The sequence below is a fragment of the Hemicordylus capensis genome, chromosome 2 (assembly GCF_027244095.1).
Source record: "Hemicordylus capensis ecotype Gifberg chromosome 2, rHemCap1.1.pri, whole genome shotgun sequence".
Taxonomy (NCBI): Eukaryota; Metazoa; Chordata; class Lepidosauria; order Squamata; family Cordylidae; genus Hemicordylus; species Hemicordylus capensis.
In genome coordinates this window covers 151,332,268-151,356,637 of record NC_069658.1, presented here as the reverse complement: position 1 = coordinate 151,356,637, position 24,370 = coordinate 151,332,268, and the positions used below count along the sequence as shown (strand labels likewise).

The 24,370-nt window shown below is 48.1% G+C and overlaps 1 long non-coding RNA gene across 1 annotated transcript; it reads right to left on the bottom strand.

Moving 5' to 3' along the window:
* Window positions 1-17,720: 17,720 nt before the first annotated feature.
* Window positions 17,721-24,165, bottom strand: LOC128344694 (uncharacterized). The gene is made up of 2 exons (XR_008315990.1): window positions 19,548-24,165; window positions 17,721-19,452 (listed from the first exon to the last, which is right to left on the bottom strand). It is a non-coding gene; the product is annotated as an uncharacterized LOC128344694 (long non-coding RNA).
* Window positions 24,166-24,370: the final 205 nt, after the last annotated feature.

The window sequence follows — 24,370 nt, the reverse complement described above, 5'->3', positions numbered from 1 at the left end:
ACCTATTGGTGGCGTTCGATACCATCGACCATGGTATCCTTCTGGGCCGCCTCTCGAGTATGGGAATCGGAGGCACTGCGTTGCAGTGGTTCCGGTCCTTTCTTGGGGGGAGGGTCCAGAAGGTGGTGCTGGGGGACTACTGCTCAGCTCCTTGGCCATTGGGGTCCCGAAGGGTTTGGGCTTGTCCCGCATGCTGTTTAACATCTACATGAAACCGATGGGAGAGGTCATCCGGGGACTTGGACGGAGTTGTCAGCAATATGTGGATGACACTCAGCTCCATCTCTCCTTGTCACCTGATCCTAGGGAGGCGATGGATGTCCTGAATTTGGGGCTGGAGGCTGTGATGGGTTGGATGTGGGCTAATAAACTGAAATTGAATCTGGACAAGACGGAGGTAATGTTGGTCAGTAGGAGAGCCAATTGGGATGAGGAGATTTTACCGGTTCTGGATGGAGTTGCACTCCCCTTGAAGGAGCAAGTACGCAGCTTGGGGGTATTACTGGACCTGGCTCTGCTTCGGAAGCTCAGGTGGAGGTGGTGGCCAGGGGTGCCTTTGCACAGCTTCGGCTAGTGCAAAGGCACCAGCTGTGTCCCTTTCTCAAGAAGGCAGATCTGGCCATGGTTACCCATGTCTTAGTCATGTCACGGCTGGGTTACTGTAACGTGCTCTATGTGGGGCTGCCCTTGAAGAATATCCGGAAACTGCAGCTAGTGCAAAATGTGGCAGCTAGGGTTGTATCTGGAGCTGCCCGGTGGGAGCACATCACACCCATTTTGAAAGAGCTGCCCTGGCTACCAATTTGTTTCCGGGTCCAATTCAAGGTGCTGGTTTTGACTTTTAAAGCCCTTAATGGTTTGGGCCCAGGATACCTGAGGGACTGCCTGCTCCCAAGGGTTGCTGTCCACTTGACGAGGTCATCTGAGGGGGCTCTGCTCCGGGTGCCGACAATGAGGGAGGCTAGGTTGTTGTGCACGCGGGACAGGGCCTTCTCTGTTGCTGCCCCCAGACTCTGGAATGCTCTCCCAGTGGCTATTTGCTCCTCAGTCTCCATCACAGCTTTTAGAAAGAGTGTAAAATCTTGGCTTTTTGCCCAGCCATTTATTTGATTCTCTGCTGCTGCTCTTTGTACTCTGTATTGCTTTTATGCTTTTGTTTTACATTTTTAATCAGATTTGTTTAATATTTTTCACTTAATATTTTCATTGTGTCTTTTTTACCATCTTGTTTTTAAATTTTGCTGTAAACTGCCTTGGGATTGTTTGAATGAAAGACGGTATATAAATTTAACAATAACTAACTAACTAACTAACTAACTAACTATATAAATAAATAAATTCTGCTCCCCCTCCCCACCCACCACCACCTATTATAGTATTCAGCCTTTTTGTGATAAGTCTGTGTTCCAAGGATGGTGTGTATTGTTGGAACTAGCTTTCGGATCTGTTCATTGGTCTGTTGCAGGTATACTGATCAGATGCTCTCTCAAATCACTTCCAGTAGGGGGCAGTGCTGTATAAATGCAGGGCACATAAACCTTCTATACACTGAGACCAGGGGTCCCCAACCTGCAGCCCTCCAGATGTTGCTGAACTACAATTTCCATCATCCCAGCCACAATAAGTTGTACCTGGGGATGATGGGAATTGTAGTTGGGCAACATCCGCAGGTTGGGGACCCCTGACTTAGACCATTTCTGCATTCAAAGCATGCAGAACTATACTCGGCATACACTGACCTATACTCCTTCCTGTCTTCTAGTTCTTTCAAAACTACCACTTTTTGGGTCGGACATAGCCCACATGTAGTATTGCAAGCGAGCGTCTAGAGCAAGGGTCCTCTAGAACAGTGTTTCTCAACCTTTTTGGAGTCAAGGGCCGGTAAATTCTTCATGCATGGATTCAAGGACCGGTACATTCTTTGTATGCAGTTAGTAAAGGGGTTTCAAGTTTAAGTTTATGTATTTACTTATACCTCCCCAAAATTGCATCTCTGGGCAGTTTACAATTAAAATAATCTTCTAATGTTAAGCACTTTCACATATCACATCTCCCATTACCTTGCCCCTCCCTGCTGTTTGCGCTTCTCTGGGCTGCTTCTGCCTCCCTTCTCCCCGTCTCTCTCTAGTTTGGTTGGCTTCCCTGCTCTCTCACTCCTTTCCCAATCTCCTCTCTCCTCCTCCTCCCGCAGACACCCCCCCCCTTTCTGCTTACTGCACTCGCTCCTCCTGTCTGTCTTATCTGCTTTGCCTCTTTCTCCCTCTCTCTCTCATTCTTCTTCTTCTTCTTCTTTTTTTGCAACTGCAATGTCTCTGCCCCCACCGCCACTTTTGCACTGAGCCTTGTTTACCCAGCAGGTGGTTGTGATGTCAGGGACAAAAAATAACAAAATCTCCCCCTATGGGTGCTATTTTTCCGCTTTCTTTTTTTTCCTTTCTTTTTTTGGAAGACTGTTTTTAAAAAGGCCAACTCCAAAGTGGTTGCAACGCACAATGCGCCCCAAACAGAGCCAAGAGCAGCTAGTCTAGGGTGGAGGGCGAGAAGTGGGGACTGTGTTGCGGAGGAAGACTGCCCTCCCTTGCCTGCTGCTACAGGGTGGGTTGCTTGGCTAGCTAGCCTGGTTGCTGCTGCTGCTGCTCTGCTCTCCCTCTTTCGGGAAGCTAGTTCCCGACTTGAGCGCGGAGGGCGCTATCGTTGTTTATTGTGTGGTTGTGTTGCACGCTGGGCTTGCTGGCTGGCTAGAAAGGGAGAGAGGGAATGCGTGAGTAAGGGAGGGAAAGGCCGGCAGGCAGGCAGACTCACTCGCCCGGCCGCCGGCAGTGGGCTTTCCTTTCCCTCCCTCCCTCCCTGCTGGAGGCGGTTCCCCTCGCTGGCCGGCATGGCTGGCGCTTTCCTTCCCCGCTGGCCAGGCTGGGCTGCGGGAGCTTCCCCTCCCCGCCTGCCAGTAGCGCTTCCCTTCCCTCTCTCTCTCACCTTCTGGGGCATTCTTCGCTCTCCCCCTCGATCCTTCTTTTCACCCAGCACGGCGGCTGGAGACTAAGGGTACCCAGCGCTCTCTCTTCCCGCCTGCTGCCGCTTCTCCTCCCCATCGCCATGAAATGCTGTGAAAAGCACGAACTCTTTGCTGCTGCCTTGCCCCGGCAGGCCAACCTAGGCCGCCGCTCTCCCCGCCGGTCCATCTGGCCCCTGCGCTGTTTGCCCACCTGACGTGGGGTTTTTTGGTCCCTTCCTTGTGCTTCTTCCTTGGCCTGCCCGTTTGCCGGGTGGCTTATTCCCGTGACTTCTCCGCCCCTTCCGGGCTTCTTCCTCCCCACCCGCCCTTCAAGAAGGCTTCAAATCCAGGCACTGCGGGGTGACCCGACGTCAGTCCCAGCAGCAGCACATGGAGAAGGTTGAAGACGAGGCAGGCAGGACTCTCCTCCTCCTCTTGCTTTGCGCTGGGAAGAACTTGGACTGGCTTGCCGGTCACAATTGTTAGGCAGTTTGATGGGTACCCCAGCCTGCACAGAACTGCGCAGGCGCACCTCGCAGTTGGGAAGCGACGCCGGGCCAGACGGTAGGCCTCGGCGTCGCTCTGTTATCAGCATCTGCTGCTGCCGCTGCCAGACCAGGGGCCGGGGCGGTAGAAGGAGGCCTACTGGCTCACACCTCCCCCACAGCCACCCCCTCGGCCGCGCAGCAGCTGAAACGGAAATATATACCTTTTGAAAACACGGAGGTTTGCAGCGCGCGGGGGAGGGGAGGTGTAATTGCCCAGGTTGCGGACTGGCACTCAACTCGTCCACGGACCGGTCGTTGAGAAACACTGGACTCTAGAAGCTGGCTTGGGCCGCCTGGAGGTTTTTCACGCCAGGCTTTGTGCCTCGGGGTATCTGAAGAGCAAATCTGCTTCGCAGCAGATTCACAAACTGTTTCCTTCGGGGGATAAAACTGACAGTCCACATAGCTGTCTGCCCCTCCCGCACTCCCTGTGATCTTTCTACTATGTGCGTTCCCTCTGCTGGTTTCAATTTCCCCCCTCCAAGCAATCACATCCCAGGAGGAGGTGCGAGATGCCTCCCTTCAGTATTACTTTTTAAAAAGTTTCATAGCCAGCGTCACGGGTATCATCGTTATTTCTGAGCCTGGTTCAGTAAGCATCACGTGCTGCTTGATTTAGAAAAGAACGGGGTGGAGGGAGGGAGGAAGGGGGGGGATGTTTAATTTAGAACATTTAATTTAGAAGTGGCGGCGGTGGCGGCAGGCAGCAGCAGCCTGCGGCAATTAATCATGGCGCATATTTGTGTGTGCGTATGTATGTGCCTGTGCATCCGCCCATGCCCCCATATTTCCAGCTTCTCCCATTTAAAACTCTGCTCCATCCCGATCTACAAAGATAGGAGCCCTTGAGTCACCACTCCCAGCCTTCCGCCCTCCCCACACCCACACTTGCATTTTGCAAAAGAAGAGTGAGCGAGCAAGCGTGTGGGTGCGTAATGGACAAGATCCCTCCAACCCCGGGAGGGAGGGAGAGCGAAAAGGTTTCGTGTTGGGAGAGGAGTCCTCTAGCCTCTAGCGTCTCCTCCCCCACCCCCTACAGCTCCCGGATGGCTGCTGCGTGACGACTGAGCTGTCAAACTTCCCTTTGCTGACTCCTGGGTGGATTTATGAGAATCCACCCAGCAGACATTTTTTTTTTTAAGACACAGAAGTGTGAGTAAGCCAAATTGTCAGCAATGGCCCCTCCGCACATCAAAGGAAAACGTCGGGTCTCTTCAAAAGCCACTGGAAATACAGGAGTTTTGAAAGCTGGACACCCTTCGGGGTAAACCAGAATGCCCAGCCTCGATTTGGGGGGAAACAGAGTCATGTTTAGACTGGCCCATGATAGCCCACAGAGAGGTCAGGGTAAATACAACTAATATGTGGGCTGGCACACTGCAAGCCAGATTGGATTTGTATTAAAAGCCATGTGTGTAAAGCCTCCAGGTATTTTTTGGGCTGCTACAACTCTCATCATCTTGAAGACCATTGTGGCTGGGAATGATGGCAGTTGTAGTCCAACATCTGGGGACCAAAGATTGAGAACCCCTACTCTAGAGAAGAGCACCTTCTTTCTCAAGAATATAAGGACAGCCCCGTGTGATCTGTCCAACGGTCTATGCAGCTTAACAGCAGCCAGCTAGACTTATTTTGGAAGTTCACGAGCAGGATGTCAAAATGATAGGTGTCTCCTGTTTATCGATGCATCAAGAGGGAATCCAAATATCGTATACTGAATTGAATCCATATAGGGTTGAATCCATATAGGGTTTTGTTTTCTTTTGTTTGGGCCTGTTTATCGCCAGTACTTGGTATTCAGAGGTAGTTTGGCCTCAGCAGAAAGATCTGATAGGTTCTTTGAATGGTGACCATTCACAGAACTGTCTTCTAGGAATGCGTCTAAGCTACAGTATTTAAAAATCCTTCTAAGCTAGTAGCTTGTGGCCGTGAACTCCATAAGTCGTTGTGAAGAAGCAGAATAACATGAGATCAGCCTATCTCTGTTATCTACTTTGAAGTGACTGTAGGATTCTGTAGTTGTTGGGCATCTGGCAATTACTCCTGGATAAAAACCAATTTATCCCCAGATAAATAGGGGAGGGGGAGGGAATGAAGGGCACACTTGCACAGGGACACAGGAAGCTGGCTTGTACCAAGTCAGATTATGGATCCATCTAGCTCAGGATCATCTACACTGACTAGCAGCAGCAGCGCCCCAGGGTTCCAGACCGGGTGCCTTCCCCAGCCCTACCTGGAAAGGCCAGGGATTGAACTTTGGAACATAGGAAGCTGCCATATACTGAGTCAGACCATTGGTCTATCTAGCTCGGTATTGTCTACCAGGGCTGCTCAACTTCGGCCCTCCTGCAGAAGTTGGCCTACAACTCCCACAATCCCTGGCTATTGGCCACTGTGGCTGTGAATTGTGGGAGTTGTAGTCCAAAAACAGCTGGAGGGCCTACGTTGAGCAGGCCTGGTCTACACAGACTGGCAGTGGCTTCTCCAAGGTTGCAGGCAGGAATCTCTCTCAGCCCTGTCTTGGAGATGCCAGGGAGGGAACTTGGAACCTTCTGCTCTTCCCAGAGCAGCTCCATCCCCTGAGGGGAATCTCTTACAGTGCTCACACTTCTAGTCTCCCATTCATATGCAACCAAAGCAGATACTGCTTAACTAAGGGGACAAGTCATGCTTGCTACCACAAGACCAGCTCTCCTCTCCTTGCATCTGCAGCAAGTGATAGAATGATGTACCTGCTGAATTTCTGCCTGGATGTTTATACTACTACTATTATTATTCTTTATTAACACAGTCAGACAGATCTTATTGACTGATTTGTTTTATCCAGACATCGAGTCCTTCCCAAGGACCTGGGATACCTGAATTTTATTGTCAATGTTGTTATAAATATCGTCGCAACATCTAGGCTGTTCCCAAAGTTCCCAAAGCTGTTGTTATGCATGGTGTGGAGAAAGTAGACAGACATTAGGTCTGTGCTATTGGAAGTAGCAGAACTCCGGATAGCGCCATTCCCTCCCCCACCATGGGGAGGCAGTGGATCGTGGGGCAATTGCCCTAGGCAGTGTGGTGGTGCTGGTGGTAGGTTATTGAAATCCTGACCCAGCCCTGATATGGGGGAGGCTGGTTGGGAGAATGCCAGGAGTGTCCGTGGGGAGGGTGGGGAGTAATTGGGGGGTGGGTGCTGAGAATGGGCACATGGAGGCTGGGAGAAAGTGTGGGGATGTCTGGGGACTGTAGTTCCTCCCAGAGCTTGTCCAATGGGAGAAGCGTTGCTAGGACTTCTTCACACAACAACATGCATTTATGAATTTGTGGTCACAAGACATGGTGATAGCCATTAGCTTGAAAAAAGAAGGAGGACAGGTTGTGCCATCGATCCAGGCAACAACAGAGCCATGTGGTTTTCTTGGTAGAATACAGGAGGGGTTTACCATTGCCTCCTCCCACGCAGTTTGAGATGATGCCTTTCAGCTCCTTCCTATATCACTGCTGCCTGATATAGGTGCTTCCCATAGTCTGGGAAACATACCAGTGGGGATTCGAACTGACAGCCTCTTGCTCCCTAGGCAAGTTGCTTTCCCGCTGTGCTGAATTTTATTATCTGTATTGTTATTATTATTATAGATGTCATTGTTATTATTATTATAGATATCATAAAATATAGGCTGTTCCCAGTAAACTAAAGTTGTTTTTTGCAGTTGGCTGATGGTGATTTCTGTGGGCCCTATGGTGTTGAGGTGCTCTTCAAGATGTTTTGGAATTGCACCTAGGGGTGCCAATTACTACTAGGATTATTTTGGTCTTCTTCTGCCACAATCTTTCCATTTCAATTTGTTGATCTTTGTAGTTTGTTATTTTTTCTGTTTCTTTTTCTTCTATTCTGCTGACACCTGGTATTGCTATGTTCTTCTTCTCCACTACAGTTATATCTGGTGTATTGTGTGGCAGATGTTTGTCTGTTTGTAGTCAGAAGTCCCATAATATTTTTGCACCTTCATTTTCTACCACTTATTCAATTTTGTGGCCCCACCAATTTTTGGCTGCAGGTAGCTTGTATCATCATCATCATCATCATCATCATCATCATCATCATCATCTGATTGTGGTAGGACGAAAGCCTCTCCTACCCGGCGGCTGACCTTGGTTGCAGGCAATTGGCCAACGAGAGCATAGTCAGCCCCAATTTAGAATAGGCGGCTTCTCCAGCTCCAATCCTGTTCCTATGCACGTCTAGTATGAAACTGAATACCCAGTTACTGGGGAGTAACAGAGAATGAAAGTAATTGCCTTCAGGTCCTACTCGTGGCTTCCCAGAGGCATCCACTTGGCCACAGTGGGAAGCAGGATGTCAGACCTTTGATATGATCTGGAAGAAGAGCTCTTATTTCTTATTTTACTGCAGGTGTTAAAAAATGGGGGCGGGGAATCCTGCCTCCATGTCCCCCTTTCTACACCAGGATCATGCTTGTTCTGACCTTGGTAGGCATCTTCTGCATAAAGACACAGTTAGGGCAACAGCTTCAGAAGTTTTTACTAGGCACACTCGGATGATTGGCGCATGCTCAGAAAAAAAAGAGATTGCCTAATCTGTCCAAGAATCATTTTCTAGTGTACACAAGCCCTTTATGTGAACGTTTGCCATCTGCTATAAACAGATGTGCAATGGCATTCTAGGGATGTGCACGAACTGAGGTCTGTGTACAGGTTTGGTGCCGGCGGTGGGGGGGGGCAGCGAGTGGCAAGCAGGATCTTTAAAAAGGAGCAGAGCAGCTCTGCTGCCGCATGAAGCTTTCTGCTGTGACAACACCAGCACCCCCCCAAGAACCCATGCACCGGGATGCACCATGCTGACCATGCAAATGGTGCCCACTCATGCGTGGTGCCATGTGTAATTTCTTGGGGGGAGTGCCGTCGCAGCTGTAAGTGGCAGCGGAGAGCAGCAGAGATCTGCTCTCCTCCTTTGTAAAGATCCTGCTTGCTATTCTTCCCCCGGTGGCCCCGAACCTGTGCACAAACCTCAGTCCGTGCACATCCCTATGGCACACGTGTTGTGGAATATACACAGTAGAGACTGTAATACCTCTGGAAGCATTGGTCTCATAAACCAGGTGGGAACAGTCACCACTACATTCATTTGCCATATGAGGAAATCCCCCCCTTTCCTTGCTCTGGCATGTGCCAAGCTAAACCCTTTATGGAGAGAGAGAGAGAGAGAGAGAGAGAGAGAGAGAGAGAGAGAGAATTACCGAGAAATATATGTTGCCATCAGGAAGGACTCCTCCAATCACAATGTCTGCACCTGGCATCTCTCCAAAATTGGTGAAGCCAAAAGCCACCCATCCTGTTGACTGGAATTGAAGGTCAAAGGTCATGAAGTCATTCACATCATAGTCCCATTGCAGGTAGATCTGGTGCCTGGGGTCCAGGAATGCCGAGAAGCACAGCGGCGAAGTCTCAGAGTGGCTAGAGCAAAGGCACAGAGTGGACAAGAGAAACAGCAGACTTTTCATACAGGAGTGGCTCATCGTCATGGGAGCAGAGTGGGCTCTCTTGCTCGTTCTCCCTGACTGGGGTTTCCCCCATATTAGCTACCTTGTGAGGTAGAGACTCAGTTTATAGGCAAGAGGGGTGCGGGTGGGACCAGTTCCAGAAAGGAGGGGCCATGACTTTAGTTCTGCAGATCAGATTAAAAAGGCGGGCTAGGCGTGTCATTTTACATAACCCAGTGGCATCCTTCCCAAAGGGCTAGGTAGGAGGTTTCTCCTTGCATCTGTCTTACAAAAAGTATAATAGCGCCTTCTGAAAATAGTTGGTGGTGAAAAGCTCCATTCAATGTAAAATGATGGAATAAATTTTCAAATGCTGTCAACATACGACCATCACAATGCTCTTTGTTGGCTTGTTACTCTGAAAAAGAAAAACAACAGATATGCACATTAGGGGTGGGGGAAGCAAGGAAATGCAAAATCGAATAATTTCTGCTTTCAGTGGCCACAGAGGGGTCTTAAATCTGCACTGCAGTGTCTGGTAAACAATGTGTAAAAGATTCCTTATGCGTCATTTATGAGTCATTTCACAGAACTTCACACATTCATCTTCATCACTCATTGACTGTTACATCAAGCGATGATTTGCATATATGAATAGGCCACTGAAGAATCAATGGCTACACAGACATCTCCATCACTTCCATTCTTTTCATTTGACACTCTTTGGTTTCCCCCCCTTTCCCTTTATTGCAATAAGGTTGCAGTTTATAAACATAATCAAAGATGATAACAATACATTGTAATAGTCACCCCTTGGTGACTCTTAGCCAAATGTGTGAACAGGTTCCTTTGAAAAGCCTTGTGCTTGTGGGCCAGTTCACTTCTTTTCTCCTCTTCCAAGTTCACACATTCAGCTAAGAGTCACAAATGGTTGAGTAACCAAGTGATGAGAAACAAAGTGATGGACACGTATGTGTCAATCAACCTTAAGTCCACCCATTTAGTTTCATAGCCTCCCAGCACCCAGGCTAGAAAGACGGAATTTGACACTGTAGGATGAATGATGTGTGAGCAAAGGAACTGATCTGATGTGGTTTAAATAATTTACACTTTATAAGATTTCCGATCACATTACATCTTTCAACATTTAGTGATCATCCAAAAGAGGATGATGCTTCCTGGGGCCTCTGCAGAGGGAGTACCATGGGATACGATCACACTATCCTCCCTTCATCTCCCTCTCAGCAGAGGTGCATCATGGGTGGGTATGTACTGCAGCATACAGGCTATTAGGCAAGCCAGACTGGTTTGGACCTTGTCTGAACTGGTTCGGCACCAAACCAGTTTGGTTCGGACTTGAACTGGTTCGGACCTTGTCTGAACCGGTTCGGCACCAAACCAGTGCAGTTCATGGACATCCCTAAAATAAATGTGTCAGGAAGGCAAAGCAACTGCTCCAGTGTGCATAGCACAGCATTGTGCATAGCACAGCATTTTCCCCAGAAGGTGGGTGGGGGGGAAAGGGTTTCTTTTTAAAAGTTTTCATTTTAATTCATTTTGTTTTCCATTTGTTTGAGTTTGTCTCGTCAGTGCTTTCATTTGTGTCCCCCCATTTGTTTTGTCCAAACCAAAAGCAGTGGCGGTGCGGGGGAGGGGGGAGCTCTTTCCTGGACTGTAGCAGGAGCTTCTGAGATGCTGCAGTCGCCTTCTGGGGGCAGCTATTTTCTTACACCATGTGCCCCAGCATGCATCATTGGCACAGGGCACCATGAATAAAAAGAAAAGCACCCACCAAGAAAAAGGGTAGTGCCCAAGGGACAACTGCCATTTTTTCCCAAGGCTGTGGTAGCCATATTTCTTTTTACCCACACTGCCCTGTGACAGCAGTACATTCTGGTGGGGATGTGCATGGAACCGGTTTGGAGGCCTTTTATGGCCCTCCGAACTGGTTTGAACAACTGGCGGTTCTGCCAGTTCGAAGGTGGTGGTGGTGGGGTTGACTTTAAGGGTGGGGGAGGGTGCACTTACCCCTCCCTCTGCTTTCCTCCCTCCGGTGCTCCATTGCAAACCAGTGCAGCAGGGTGGCAGCGTACCTCCCTGCCTCCCCGTCTGCTCCTCGGACTGGGAGTAAGTGGAAGTATCCGACGCGTGTGCACAAGTCGGAGGAAAAGTGGAGGGAGGGGTAAGTGCACCCTCTCACACCCTTAAAGTCAACTCATCACATTCAAACTTCCATGCACATCCCTACATTCTGGGGCATATGGTTAAAACAATGGCTATCACCATATGGTTAAAACAATGGCTACCACCAGCAGGCAGCTGTGCCTTGGAAGCTCCTGCAGAGTACTACAATACAACTAGGTTTTCTCTCCCCTTTGCCCCCCATTTAAGAGCTGAAATAAATTAGGGGTATGCATGAACCATGATTTGAGAACTGGTTCGTGCTGCGGGGAAGGGAGTGAGGAACGGGAACTGTATGAAAGCGGAGAGCAGGTCCCTACCTGCTCTCTGCTGCCCCATGCAGCTTCCTGTTTGGACGGCGCTCAGCCCAGGTACCCCTGGGCTATGCCAGCATGTACATGGCATCTGTGCATGTGTGGGCGCCATTTGCGTGGTCAGCATGGTGTTGCTGACCACGCAAATGGTGCCCGTGCATGCACGGACACCATGTGTGTGCTGGTGCCATGCGGGGGTAATTCGGCCCAGAACTGCCCCAGCAGGAAACTGCATGGGGCGGTGGAGAGGACTTCCTCTCCTCTCTCTTAAAGCTCTCGCTCTCTGCTCCCCTCCCTACGACGCTGAACCAGTTTGCACCTTGTCTGTACCAGTTCGGCACCAAACCAGTTTGCTTTGGACTTTGAACTGGTTCGGACCCTGTCTGAACTGGTTCGGCACCAAACCAGTGCAGTTCATGCACACCCCTAAAATAAATGTGCCAGGAAGGCAAAGCAGTAATGCCTAGAGTATGGGGCCAGTGATGAAATCTAGTCTGACATCCCCTTTGGGAACTGATATCTCCAGGGAGTAGAAACGATTCTGAGGCCACAAAAATTTCTCTTCCATACAAAACTGCAATGAATGTGGGTCCTGAAAGCCACCATTTGTTACCATTTGTTCCATTTGTCCATTTGTTTTGGGGGGAAATGGAACCTGATACAACTGGGCTCAATTTACATTGAGTTCTATATTCATTCAAAATAATAATAATAATAATAATAATAATAATAATAATAATAATAATAATAATAATAATAATTCGATATCTATACCGCTCTTCCAAAAATAGCTCAGGGCAGTTTACAAAGAGAAATAACAAACAAAGCAAAACAAAACAAACAAATAAGATGGCTCCCTGTTCCCAAAGGGCTCACATTCTAAAAAGAAACATAAGATAGACATCAGCAACAGTCACTGGAAGTACTGTGCTGGGGGTGGATAGGGCCAGTTACTCTCCCCCTGCTCAATAAAGAGAATCACCATGGTAAAAAACAAATGAACACGCCTAAAGGCCATCACTCAGAATGGGAGACTGGTGAGCATGTAGTTTCCCTGTGCAGCCTTCTCTCCAACACAGGACTCCAGCAGTGAATTTGCTGAAGCTCAAACTCTATTGAGAGCCAGCATGGTGTAGAGGTTAGAGTGCTGGACTAGGACCGGGGAGAGCCGAGTTCAAATCCCCATTCAGCCATGAAACTAGCTGGGTGACTCTGGGCCAGTCACTTCTCTCTCAGCCTAACCTACTTCACAGGGTTGTTGTGAAAGAGAAACTCAAGTATGTAGTACACCGCTCTGGGCTCCTTGGAGGAAGAGCAGGATATAAATGTAATAATAATAATAATAATATTGTTATTGAAATATTGAAATATTGAAATTGAAAGGAGGTGGCAGAAAAAGACCAAAATAATCCCAGTGGTAATTGGCGCCCTGGGTGCAGTCCCAAAAGACCTTGAAGAGCACCTCAACACCATAGGGGCCACAGAAATCACCATCAGCCAATTACAAAAAGCAGCTTTACTGGGAACAGCCTAAATTCTGCGACGATATCTATAACCATTGACAATAAAATTCTGCCATCCCAGGTCCTTGGGAAGGACTCGATGTCTGGATAAAACAAACCAGTCAATAACACCTGAATAAATAAATAAATAAATAAATAAATAAATAAATAAATAAATAAAAATCTTGTGCCCCATGCCGATTCTAGAGGTGGCTGTTTTTGATACAGATGGGATTGTGGCCATAGTACTTTGCCTGTGTTTCTTCCTAACATAAGAAAATAAACACTGCTGGATCAAGCCAATGCTGATCTAGCCCAGCATCCTGTTTCCCACATGGCCCACCAGATGCTTCTAGGAAGCTCACAAGCAAGAGATGAAGCCATGCCCTCTCCCCTACTGTTGCTCCCCTGCCTGGTATTCTGAACCTGGAGGTGGCCTATAGCCACCGGACTCATAGCCGTTAATAGACCATTCATAGACCTAAATTCTCCATAAATTTGTCTAAGCCCCTTTGAAAGCCATCCAAGCTGGAGGCCATCACCACATCACGTCCAGTGGCAGAGCATTCCATTGATCAATAGTGTGCTGTGTTAAAAAGTACTTCCTTTTGTTGGTCCCAAATTTCCTGGCCATCAGTTTCATGGGAGGACCTCTGGTTCTAGTGCTGTGAGAGAGGAAGAAACATTTCTCTCGACTCCATGCATCATTTTATAGTCCTCTATCATGTCTCCCCTTAGTCACCTTTTTTCTAAACTAAAAAGCCCCCTTGTTGTAGCCCTGCCCTCCTAAGGAAGGTGCTCTAGGCTTCTGATCATCTTGGTTGTCCTCTTCTGCACCTTTTCCAGTCCTATGAGATTCTTTTTGAGATACGGTGACCAAAATTGTATGCAAAACTTCAAATGTGGTTGCACCATAGATTTGTATATAATATTAGCAGTTTTATTCTCAGTCCCCTTCAGCTACCTCATGGCACAGTGGGACTTGATTAGTAAGCCAGAGGTTGCCCGTTGGAATCCCCGCCGGGCAGCAGTGATATAGGAAGGTGCTGAAAGGCATCACCTCATACTGCACGGGAGGAGGCAATGGCAAACCCCTCCTGTATTCTAACAAAGACAAGCACATGGCTCTGTGGTTGCCAGGAGTCCACACCGACTTGACGGCACACTTTACCTTTACTTTACCCCTTCTTAATGGTCCCTAGCATGGAATTGGCCTTTTTCATAGCTGCATACTGAATTGAATTATTTGAACATTCAATTAGCATTCACATATTAATTAGATACGTTCTCTTGCCATTGTATCTTTGGCTCCACCATAGTGTAGTGGTTAGAGTGTTGGACTAGGACCAGGAGGACCCGAGTTCTAATCGCCATTCAACCATGAAACTCACTGGGTGACTCTGGGCCAGTCGTGTATCTCCGGATATAAATGTAAAATAAATAATACATACATAGGAATGCAGAATACTGCCGGAAACTGCTAATCTTGGAAGCCGATTGCTTGGGCCCAGTGGCTGGCTTGTGCTTCTGTTCTGCCATTGTCTCATTTCCCCACTGCCCCATTACACAACACACATTCTAAGCTGTCCCTCACCTTGTGCCTACTTTTTTTGCTTTGTAATTCTCATAAGATCCATCACAGCCTGCCCATACTAATCCTTTGGAAAAGGAGAAAACTGAGGGGAGGACATTTAATCTGTGTCTTTAGGAAAGGATTTCAGTGGCTCAGATCATCATATTTTTCTTGGATCTTGGTTTACTTTGATGACAACCCTGCAGTACTGTATTAGCCGCACATAACGCTGGCATTCTGCTCTGCTTTTGCAATGAAGGCTTAATCAACACCCCTTCCCTTCCTTCCTTGATATTAGCTTTCTTGCTTATAAGTATTTCACAGGGGCTGAGGCAGGCAGCATTTCATGGTATTTGGGGGCGGGGGCTTAAGGATACCCGCTCTGAATGTGTGTGTGTGTGTGTGTGTGTGTAAGGAAACAAGATATGTGAGAAGCATCAAAAACCTAACAAATGAGTATTCTAACATATTTCAACTGACTTAATTTATTAAATAATTTTAATACAATTGCAATATATTATTAATACCATTAAAAATGTCCCCAGGGTTCAAATGCCTGTTAATCATCCCTGTGCCTTTGTGTTCATTGGCTAGAAAATTGGAAGGTTGGGCCAGGAACAGGTTTACTCCTTCCTGACTAACTGGGTAGAATACTGCCTGCATGTTTTCCGTGCCTGGAATGTAGCCCCACAACCTCTCCCAGTGTCAGCATCAGTACTTTGCGTGAGGGCATGAAGACATTGTTTAGGGTTGTTTTTTAAAAAAAATTTACACCTTAAAATAAGGCAAGGAAAGGTTGTGCCATCAAGTCGGTGTCAACTTCTAGTGACCACAGAGCCATATGGTTTTCTTGGTAGAATACAGGAGGGGTTTACCATTGCCTTCTCCCATGCCATATGAGATGATGCCTTTCAGCACCTTCCTATATTGCTGTTGCCAAATATAGGAGTTTCTCATATTTTGGGAAACACACCAGTGGGGATTTGAACCAACAGCCTCCTGTTCTCTAGACATGTTGCTTCCCCACTGCGCCATTAGGTGGCTCACACCTTAAAATAGAAAATGTGAATACAGCACATGGGTGCTTGAAAACATGGGTCATACAGGAAGATGTGGGATTGGTTGTGGCTCCCTGTCAAGAATACACTCAATGAGAAGTGCTGGTGTTTATTTGAATACATTTTATGAATCTTCATTTGCATATTGAGATTAGCAAATGTTTCTTATGCCCATTGAAGACTGATCATGTGCTGTCCTTTTTCTTAAAAGCCATTTATCATCATCATAATCATCATCATCATCATCATCATCATCAATTTTGATGGCTTAAGAAGATATAAGAAATAACACAATTCCATGAAAGGAGGAAATCTTGGGCAAGATTGAATGTCTCCCTTTTGGTGTTTTAATGGCATCTGAGATGTCTTCAGGAAGAATGAAAAGGTCTGTGTGACAACAACGAGAGATTAAGATATATGAACAGGAGATAAATAATTTTAAAAGCACTTGTTGAACACTTAACATCTGGCACAGAGCAGAATGTGGAGAAAAGCAGTGAAACTTAAACCCTCCAGTGAGACAAAGCATGCATTGAGGATAGAAGTCTGTGTGTCAACATCCTCTGTCTCTCTCTCTCCTTTGCTTCATCAGAGTATTCGAGCAGAAATTCTCTTCCTGCCTTAATCAACAGAAAGTGGCTCTTCTGCAAAGCAACATCAAACCTATTATTGGTTTATTTGTTTATTGAATTTCTATACTGCCTGATAAAGACATCTCTAGGCAGTGTTGCTGGGAATTGTTTGATGGAATTTAGTTGCTGGGAATTGTTTAAGTACACTTAGTGCTTCCTATCCCTTCTTTTTTCATCCCTCTAGTGGGTGACCCGATGGCAAGGTATCCCTGTCTGCTGTCTGGGTGCTGAATTCCCAAGACGCCTGCTTCTTGACCTTCAATTCACCTCCCAGTTAGGTTTACCAACTCTTCATCCAACCAGGGGCGCACCTAGGTGCCCATTTTGGTGCCCAGGCCTGAAGGGCTTCAGAGGGGCCCCCCGCCGCCACGAGGCACACACTCCCTGCCACAAGCCCCCTGCTGCCACGAGGCCCCCCTTGGACATTTTCAGTGCAAACCTAGGGGGCCTCCTGCCGCCACTGCCTGCACACGCCACTGCCCTGGCCGCCGCGCCACTCCTTGCCCTTTTCGCCACCTTTTTGCAGCCACCATGTGCATGGCCGGTGAGGGTGGGGGTGATCCAAGCAGGCCTCTTTCCATGGTGGTGGTGGCGATGGTTGGAGCCGCCGCTGGGCCTGTCATCCAGGGGCTTGTGATGATCTACTCCCACTGTGCAGGTGCGCTGGAGTGCCTCAGAGTTCTCAAGGGCTGCTGGGCTGCTCTGACCACCGACACGGAGGGAGGCCTGCTAGATCAACCCCCCACCCCCACCCCGGCCACGCACATGGCAGCAAAAATTATGAAAAACACTGGAGGTTCAGGACAGCCGGGCAGCAGCAGGGTGGGCACGGGTGATGGCAGGAGGCCCCCCTGACATTTTCCCCAAGGCCCAGGGGTAAGTGCGCCTCTGCATCCAACTGCCAATAGCAAGATATCTCCACAACCTGCTTCTCTGCACTAAGGAACAACTTAGGTGAGAAGAAAGTTGTATATTTTCAAATACTCAACCAAGGCAGCATGTGGCAAATGTAATTATTTATTTAATAAATTAACATTTGCTATATAACAACAACTTCTTCTTCTTCTTCTTCTTCTTCCTCCTCCTCCTCTTCTTCTTCTTCCTCCTCCTCCTCCTCCTCCTCGAAATAAAAGGTGGTTTTGATTGCAATGAGTGCAAAATAAAGTAGCTCAGCTCCGGCAACAATGTCTGTTCTGCTGCCTCTTTTTTTCTGACTGGAACATCCTCCATTTGGTTGTTCGGAGAAGTGCCTTTTCTTATCATTGTTTGTAAAGAAAATTGGCCTGACACTCTTTCTGTCTTACAAGCAGTTTGATGGTTCTATGACTGAAGTCCAGAATTTGTTTGATCTTCTGCTTCTCGATGGACAGCAACGCCAAGCCATTAAGTCTTTGCCCCCAGATCCCCAAAGGAAGACACAACACACGTGTATGGATGAAAACTAGGGCCACTTTATTAACTATAAACTATGCAGAGATCTGCAACAGGTATAACTATAACCTCCCTAAACTAGAGTGTGGGCAACTCCAATCCCCTTTTTGGGTAGGCACAGCCTCCTAGCGAGGGCTGAGCTCCTCTCACTGTTGGGCAAAGCAGCCAGGCTTGGCAGATGCCATATGAAACCTCAGCATAGCCCCACCAAGCCAAACAGTTTACTGTGTCAAGGAGGTAGCCACCAGGGTCACCACCACTGTTCCCTCCAACATGGATCCCCAGATGTTGTGGACTACAACTCCCATAATCCCCAAGCAAAATCCATTGTAGCTTGGGATTCTGGGAGTTGTAGTCAACATCTGGGAATCCCTGTTAGAGGAAACACTGGTCACCACCCCTCCAGCCCCAAAGCTCTGAGTGGGTCAGCTGAACAGTGCCCTAAAAGTGGTTCCTTCGCTAGGTGACCAGATTTGGCTTTTTAAAAGCCAAATTCTGGCTTACGGCTCATTTGACCCACGAGTATACCCCTTAGGCTGTGGCCACCTCAGACACCCCTGGGCCACAAAACCCTGAAAGGTTGTTCCATGAAACCATCTCTACCTGAAAGGTACCTATGGCTGAGCACCAATCGAGGTCTTAACCTCCAAAGCCCACACTCACCTGCCAAAGTGACCACTTAACCTGCAACCAGACTCCCACCCCTAAAATGGGGGTTATTCCCTTTAAAACACAGTCAGTGAGGAGTAGGCGAAAAAATCTCCACGCAAAGCCAATCAGGTGAAGACCAAAAATTCCTACTCGGCCCATAAGCGACCAGCTAATCTCTCACTGAACTAGGGAGGGTGGGCGGGAGCCGCAAAGCCTGCAGAGTTTGAGGAGGGAAGCATGTGTGGCGCATAAGTAACAGCAGCGCCACACTGACCCGATTGGCCATCCCATGCATGTAGCCACTTCTCACAGAGGACGGCCAAATGGGAGCCATGTCCTCCTGGTCAGGGCTGATTTGGCTTGATCTTGGACTGGACCACCTTTCCTGAAGGCCTGTCTGGTTCGCGATCAAACCATCGAACCAGCCTGGTTCGCAGCAGACCAGTTTGCTATTGAACCATTCGTACACACCTGTCAGGGTCCCAATATCTCTAGCCCCCACCTCCCATGTCCAGAGGGTTCCGGTGGGAACGTTCCCAACCAGGGTGGGAACGCTGCGCCCTCAGATGGGTCCCAACCCCCACCAGCTGAGACCGGCAGGCCCTACTGGCTCCCGTGGTCGGGTAACCTAGTGTCACCCAACACTGCCGTGGTCTCGTGGGACGTTGTTAGCATGTTGCAAGATCACACTCCAAACTCTCGCGCTATCACTAGTGAGATCGTCAGGTCTCGTGAGAGTTGCCGTGAGATTTCAGGGTTATATAAAATGGCCTGGCCCGTGATGAGGGGCAGACGGCTGAGAGCTGTCAAGAGGCAGACAGCTCTTGGAAGTCATGTCTCCAGCAGGTGACATAGGCAAAGGAACGCCTGTGGAGGCATTAGCCTAGGACATTGCCAAGACCTCAGGAGTTATGAGGCCAGACCGACTGGCACCCCTAAACAGGGGTAGAATCAATCAGATGGAGACCTTGCACCCCACGAGGCCCAACAACACCCCCAATGAAAAGGAACACACTGCATAGCACGGGCAAGACCTGATGGCAATTGCATCTGCTTACCTTAAGCAGCTGGGATTTGCCACCTAAAACAAACACACACACACATACACAAGAAGAATGAAAAGGAACTCATTGCATAGCACTGGGAAGACCTGATGGCAAAATTGCCTCTGCTTACCTTACCCAGCTTGGATTTGCCACCTAAAAGAAACACACACAACACAAAACAACAAGAAGGAATGAACAGGAACACATTGCATAGCACTGCTAAGACCTGATGGCAATTGCCTCTGCTTACCTTAACCAGCTGGGATTCACCACCTAAAAACAAACACACACAAACACACACACACAAGGAATGTAAAGGAACACATTGATTAGCACTAGAAAGACAGGAAGGCAAAATTACCTCTGCTTACCTTACCCATCTGGGATTTACGACCTAAAAGAAACAAACACACTCACACACAAATGAGGAATGAAAAGGAACACATTGCATAGTACTAGGAAGACCAGATGGCAAAATTGCCTCTGCTTACCTTACGCAGCTGAGATTTGCCAACTAAAACAAACAAACACACAAATGAGGAATGTAGAGGACTACATTGCATAGCTCCGGAAAGTGTTGGAGATGGACTACCAGTGCATCAACTTTTTGCACCAACTATCCTTATGACCACTAGGGGCATTGGGGGTAGAGATAGTGAGTAAGGGTCTCCCTAACTATTCTATCGGTCTCTACTCTATAACCCCTGGTAGGACTCTTCAGGTATTTCCTGTTGAGAGTCAGAAAGAATCCCTTCCTTTCCTCTTAGAGAGCAGATGGAAACATCTCTCTCTCTCCCCCACCTATTCATTATGTTCTTCTATAAATTAGGGTTAGGTCTTTCCTAACCAAAGTATACTTCACCAATAAATACTTTGTATTTATTCTACAAGAATCTCCATGTGTCTTCTCTAAATAGCTGCAACAACTAAACTCTGCAACTACTCTGTAACTGGAATGGGTAGCTTCTTCAGTGCTCTGCTAATTAACTGGGGGATAAAAATTACAACCCCCCAAGAGAAAGAGCTGCTGGCAAAATCGCCTCTGCTCAGAGGTGCACCTAAGTAATTTTGGAGCCTGGACCTAAAGGCCTTTGGAGCCCACACCCCACATGGCAAATTAAACATTTTTTAACACATACATTCTTGAGGGCACAAACCACACCACCCAGGACTGACTAAAGATTATTTGGGAGCCCCCAAGGAGTATGGACGCCAGGGGCTGCATCCCCAAAATCCAGGAGTAAAAGCACCTCTGCCACTGCTTACCTTACTCAGGTCAGATTTGCCACCTAAAAGAAATGCACACACGCACAAACACACAAATGAGGAATGAAAATGGGCTGGAATGAAATGCGGAATGAAATGAGGAATGAAAAGGGGCATCAAGGAAAGGGCAGGTTTCCTACCTGTAACCGTAGTTCTTCAAGTGGTCTTCTTTGCGTTCACACTTGGGTTTTGCGCTTGCCCAGAGTCGCGTTCTGGAACCTTCCAAAGCTTAACCCCCCCAAAAGGAAAAAAGAGCGGGAAGACCCACTCCCTCGGTAGGTTGAACCCCACACTACCTCAGTCAAGGAGACCGCCGCTCAACTAAAGAGACCAGCTGCTGTGGGGAGGTAGGGCGGGAGTGTCAATGCACAGAAGACCACTCGAAGAACTACAGTTACAACAGGGGCGTAACAAGGTTGGTTTGGGCCCAGAGACAAGATTTTAAAATGCCCCCCCCTCCCGTCACCACCTTCATTCTCTGAAGAGATTGAAAGGTCTTATTCTAGGGGGGAAAGAGAAGATCAGGCATGAGTAGGAGAGACAACCCATCTTAAGAACACGATACTGAAAAAGCACTCATGCTTATGGCAGTATCGTGTTTGATTCCAGTTGGGCCGAGAAACAACCAGGATATTTGGAAGTAGGAAAGGCCCCTCACAATGATCCTGGAAGAAGAGCTTACACATTAAATCTCAGAAATGTAAGAAAGAACCTCTGCAGGCAGTCAAACCATTGCAAGGACCCCAGGAGTAGAAGCAGCAGGAGTCTGTGCCGCAGGAGGAAAAAGCTCAATGAGAATTTACCTGGGTCCCTGGCTCCTGGTAGTTGGCCCCGGACACCGCCACGTGCAGCACTGCCGACCGGAGCTCCTCGGGCAACGGCGGCTTGATTTTGCCGGAAGGCGGGGGGAGAATATAAGATTTTGTAGCGTGAGCAGGGCTGGTGATTCAGCCAAGGGAAGCTCATGGAGAGAAGAGGAACAGGGCAACTAAGCAGGCGTAAAAAGGGTTGGTCTGTGATGGTTTCTCCTCTTTTTTCAAAAATGACAAATCCAGGCCTGTGGAAGCCCTGAGGCAGTTAAGGCTAGAGGACTTAACAAGATGTTACAAACCCCCTTAGAATTAATTGTCATCTTTTTTAAAAAGGGGAGCTACAGTTGCAGATCTTGTCTAATTTGCCACTGCCCTTTCCTGACACAACCCCCTCCTATTTAATCCCTGATGACTATGAGTCTACCGCAGCTCCGTGACGGTGTCCATGGCTTTTCTGAAGAAGGAGCCAGGGTCTGGATGCAAGGTTACTTGCTCCATTAACTCCTGGGTAAAGAGCAGAAGAGAGTTGATCAGTACCCATGGACTTCATTGGGATAGCTCCAACAACAACAACAACAACAACAACAACAACAACAACAATATTTTCACACTGTCTTTCAACAAAGGTTTCCAAACTTGCTTACATAGAGAAATAATAAATAGAACAACAAACAAACAAACAATCAAGATGATGCCCCAAACACACAGTCTTGGCAGTCAGGTTTGGACTGAGCCTGCGCTTGGTCATTCTCTTCCATTCTCTGCTGCATCTCACTCACCAAAATGGTTCTGGAACAAGGAGCATTGCTCGGCCCGGGAGCCCCGCGGGTGGAAGGGGTGTCTGTCAGGGCGGCTTCGCTCACTGCCGCCAAGGAAGTGCAGCCCTGGGGCTGGTGGGCATTCCGCTCCGCTCCCGGCGGCCTCTTTAAAGCGGAGGAAGGGGGGGACCGGGGGAGATGGCTTTTCGCTCGGGAGACCAAGAGAGCCACCAGCGGGGCCCAGTTTCGGAGGAAAGCGAGCGCGGAGGTCCCTCATACTGACTCCCTCCCGGGCGAGCAGGCTCCGCCACGGAGCAGCTTGCCGCTCTCCTTCACTCACCAGGATGCGCTTGAAGAGCGTGTTTTCCAAGGGCGGAAGGCTCTGCTGCGACTGCTCCCTACTGCCACTGCCACCACCGCCGCGCCGCCTCTCCTCGCCACTGCGAGCTCCGGGTCAATTGACCAGGTCCCTTCCGCCGTGGCTCAATCACCGCTGCTGTTGCCGCCGCCGATTCACCATTGGCATCTGATATCATTCTATAATTGCAGCGGCGATCGGGCAGATGTTTGGGTGGGCGCAATTCCAGTGCCTGCCCTGGGCGCCATTTTCGCTAGTTACGCCTCTGGGCAGAAGTGTTAGCACCCTGCAGCTCCCAGCCAATGTAAGCAAGATCCAGTTCCTCTTTCAAAGCCAGGCTAACCTCATCCACAGCCTGCTGTGAGTTGCTTCTTTCTGCTTCCCTTCTTCCGAGGTTTTGTGCTCTCCGGAACTGTGGACTCTACCATTGCAGGAGCATCTTTAGCATCAATTCCCTTCCAAAAAGGAACGGGAGTCCCGAGAAAGACAAATGGCAAAAGTGTCCCTCATTTCATTTGAGATTTCTCTGCTTCCATTTTGTGACACATGAAAAATGAGCCGAATTGTTCCCATCTGGTGCCCTCTTCCAACTAGATACCATTCAGGGCCAGTTCAACGATGTGGCCAAAGTGGCACTGGCCAGGGGTGCCGAGGATTAATGGGCTCCGGAGGAGGATGCTGGGCTGGGGAAGGAAAGCGCGTACCTGCTGCTCTCCTGACCACACAGGCTTCCTATCTTGCTGGAACTGTCTGGGTAACAGGTGAGAGGGAGAGAGCTCCTTCACCAGCGCGCACACACACACCTGCTGTGTTTAGCAAGGCTGCGTGGTGTTTGTGTGGTGTGCTTAAGCACGATCATTCTCCCCCTGACCAGGGATCTCTTCTCAATTTCACTTGTGCTTTGGAAAACTGGGGGGTGGGGTGGGGGACACCCGAGGACTCTTTTTAAAGCCTTCCTGCCTAATCAAGCTATTATCTGGTTAAGGACACCTTGACTGATTAATCCAATTAGTTTTCATTTATCGATCAATTAATCAGTAAATCAGTTAGATGTGATTAACTGATTAACATGTGATATGACTAAAAATAAGAGTTTTGAGGGGAGGAAGTCTACTTGCTTCCGTTTTAGCTATTTGTATACTGCTTTTCAACACAAGTACATAGAAAAGTGAAATACATAGAAATACATAGAAATACATTGAAATACATAGAAAAGTGAGAAATAAGTAAAGATGGTTCCCTCAGGGACATTTCTTTTTGAGTAGCACACATTCATTCTGCATTTGTACTTGCACTTATTTGGAAAGGGCTGGCTTCGGAGAGCAACTTTCTTTGAGTAGTGGCACAAATTAATTCTGTGTTTTGTTTCTTACTTGAATTTACTTTGAGGATTCATTTTTAAAATCCACCTCTGCAGCCCATTCCTTTTCCCTTTCTTGTTGGCTCCGTTGTCGTAACCTTGGTCCCTCATATCACCAATATTAAGATTCCAGGCATGCAGTTGATTGACAAGAGTGTCACACAAACCCTCTCCAGTTGCATCATGCACTTCCAGGAAACCTAGGAAATGTTCTTCTATGTCCACAGTGCCTTCTTTGCAGGAAACGAAATGAATAATAACCATCATCAGCTCAGTGTGACTGACGTCTGGAATGCAGTCCAATATTATAAAATAGTACTTTGCTTTCTTGATTGCAGACAAGATCTTTTCAGTGATGGTCTTGCCCAAAATTGAAATAATTTAATTTTGTATGTCTTT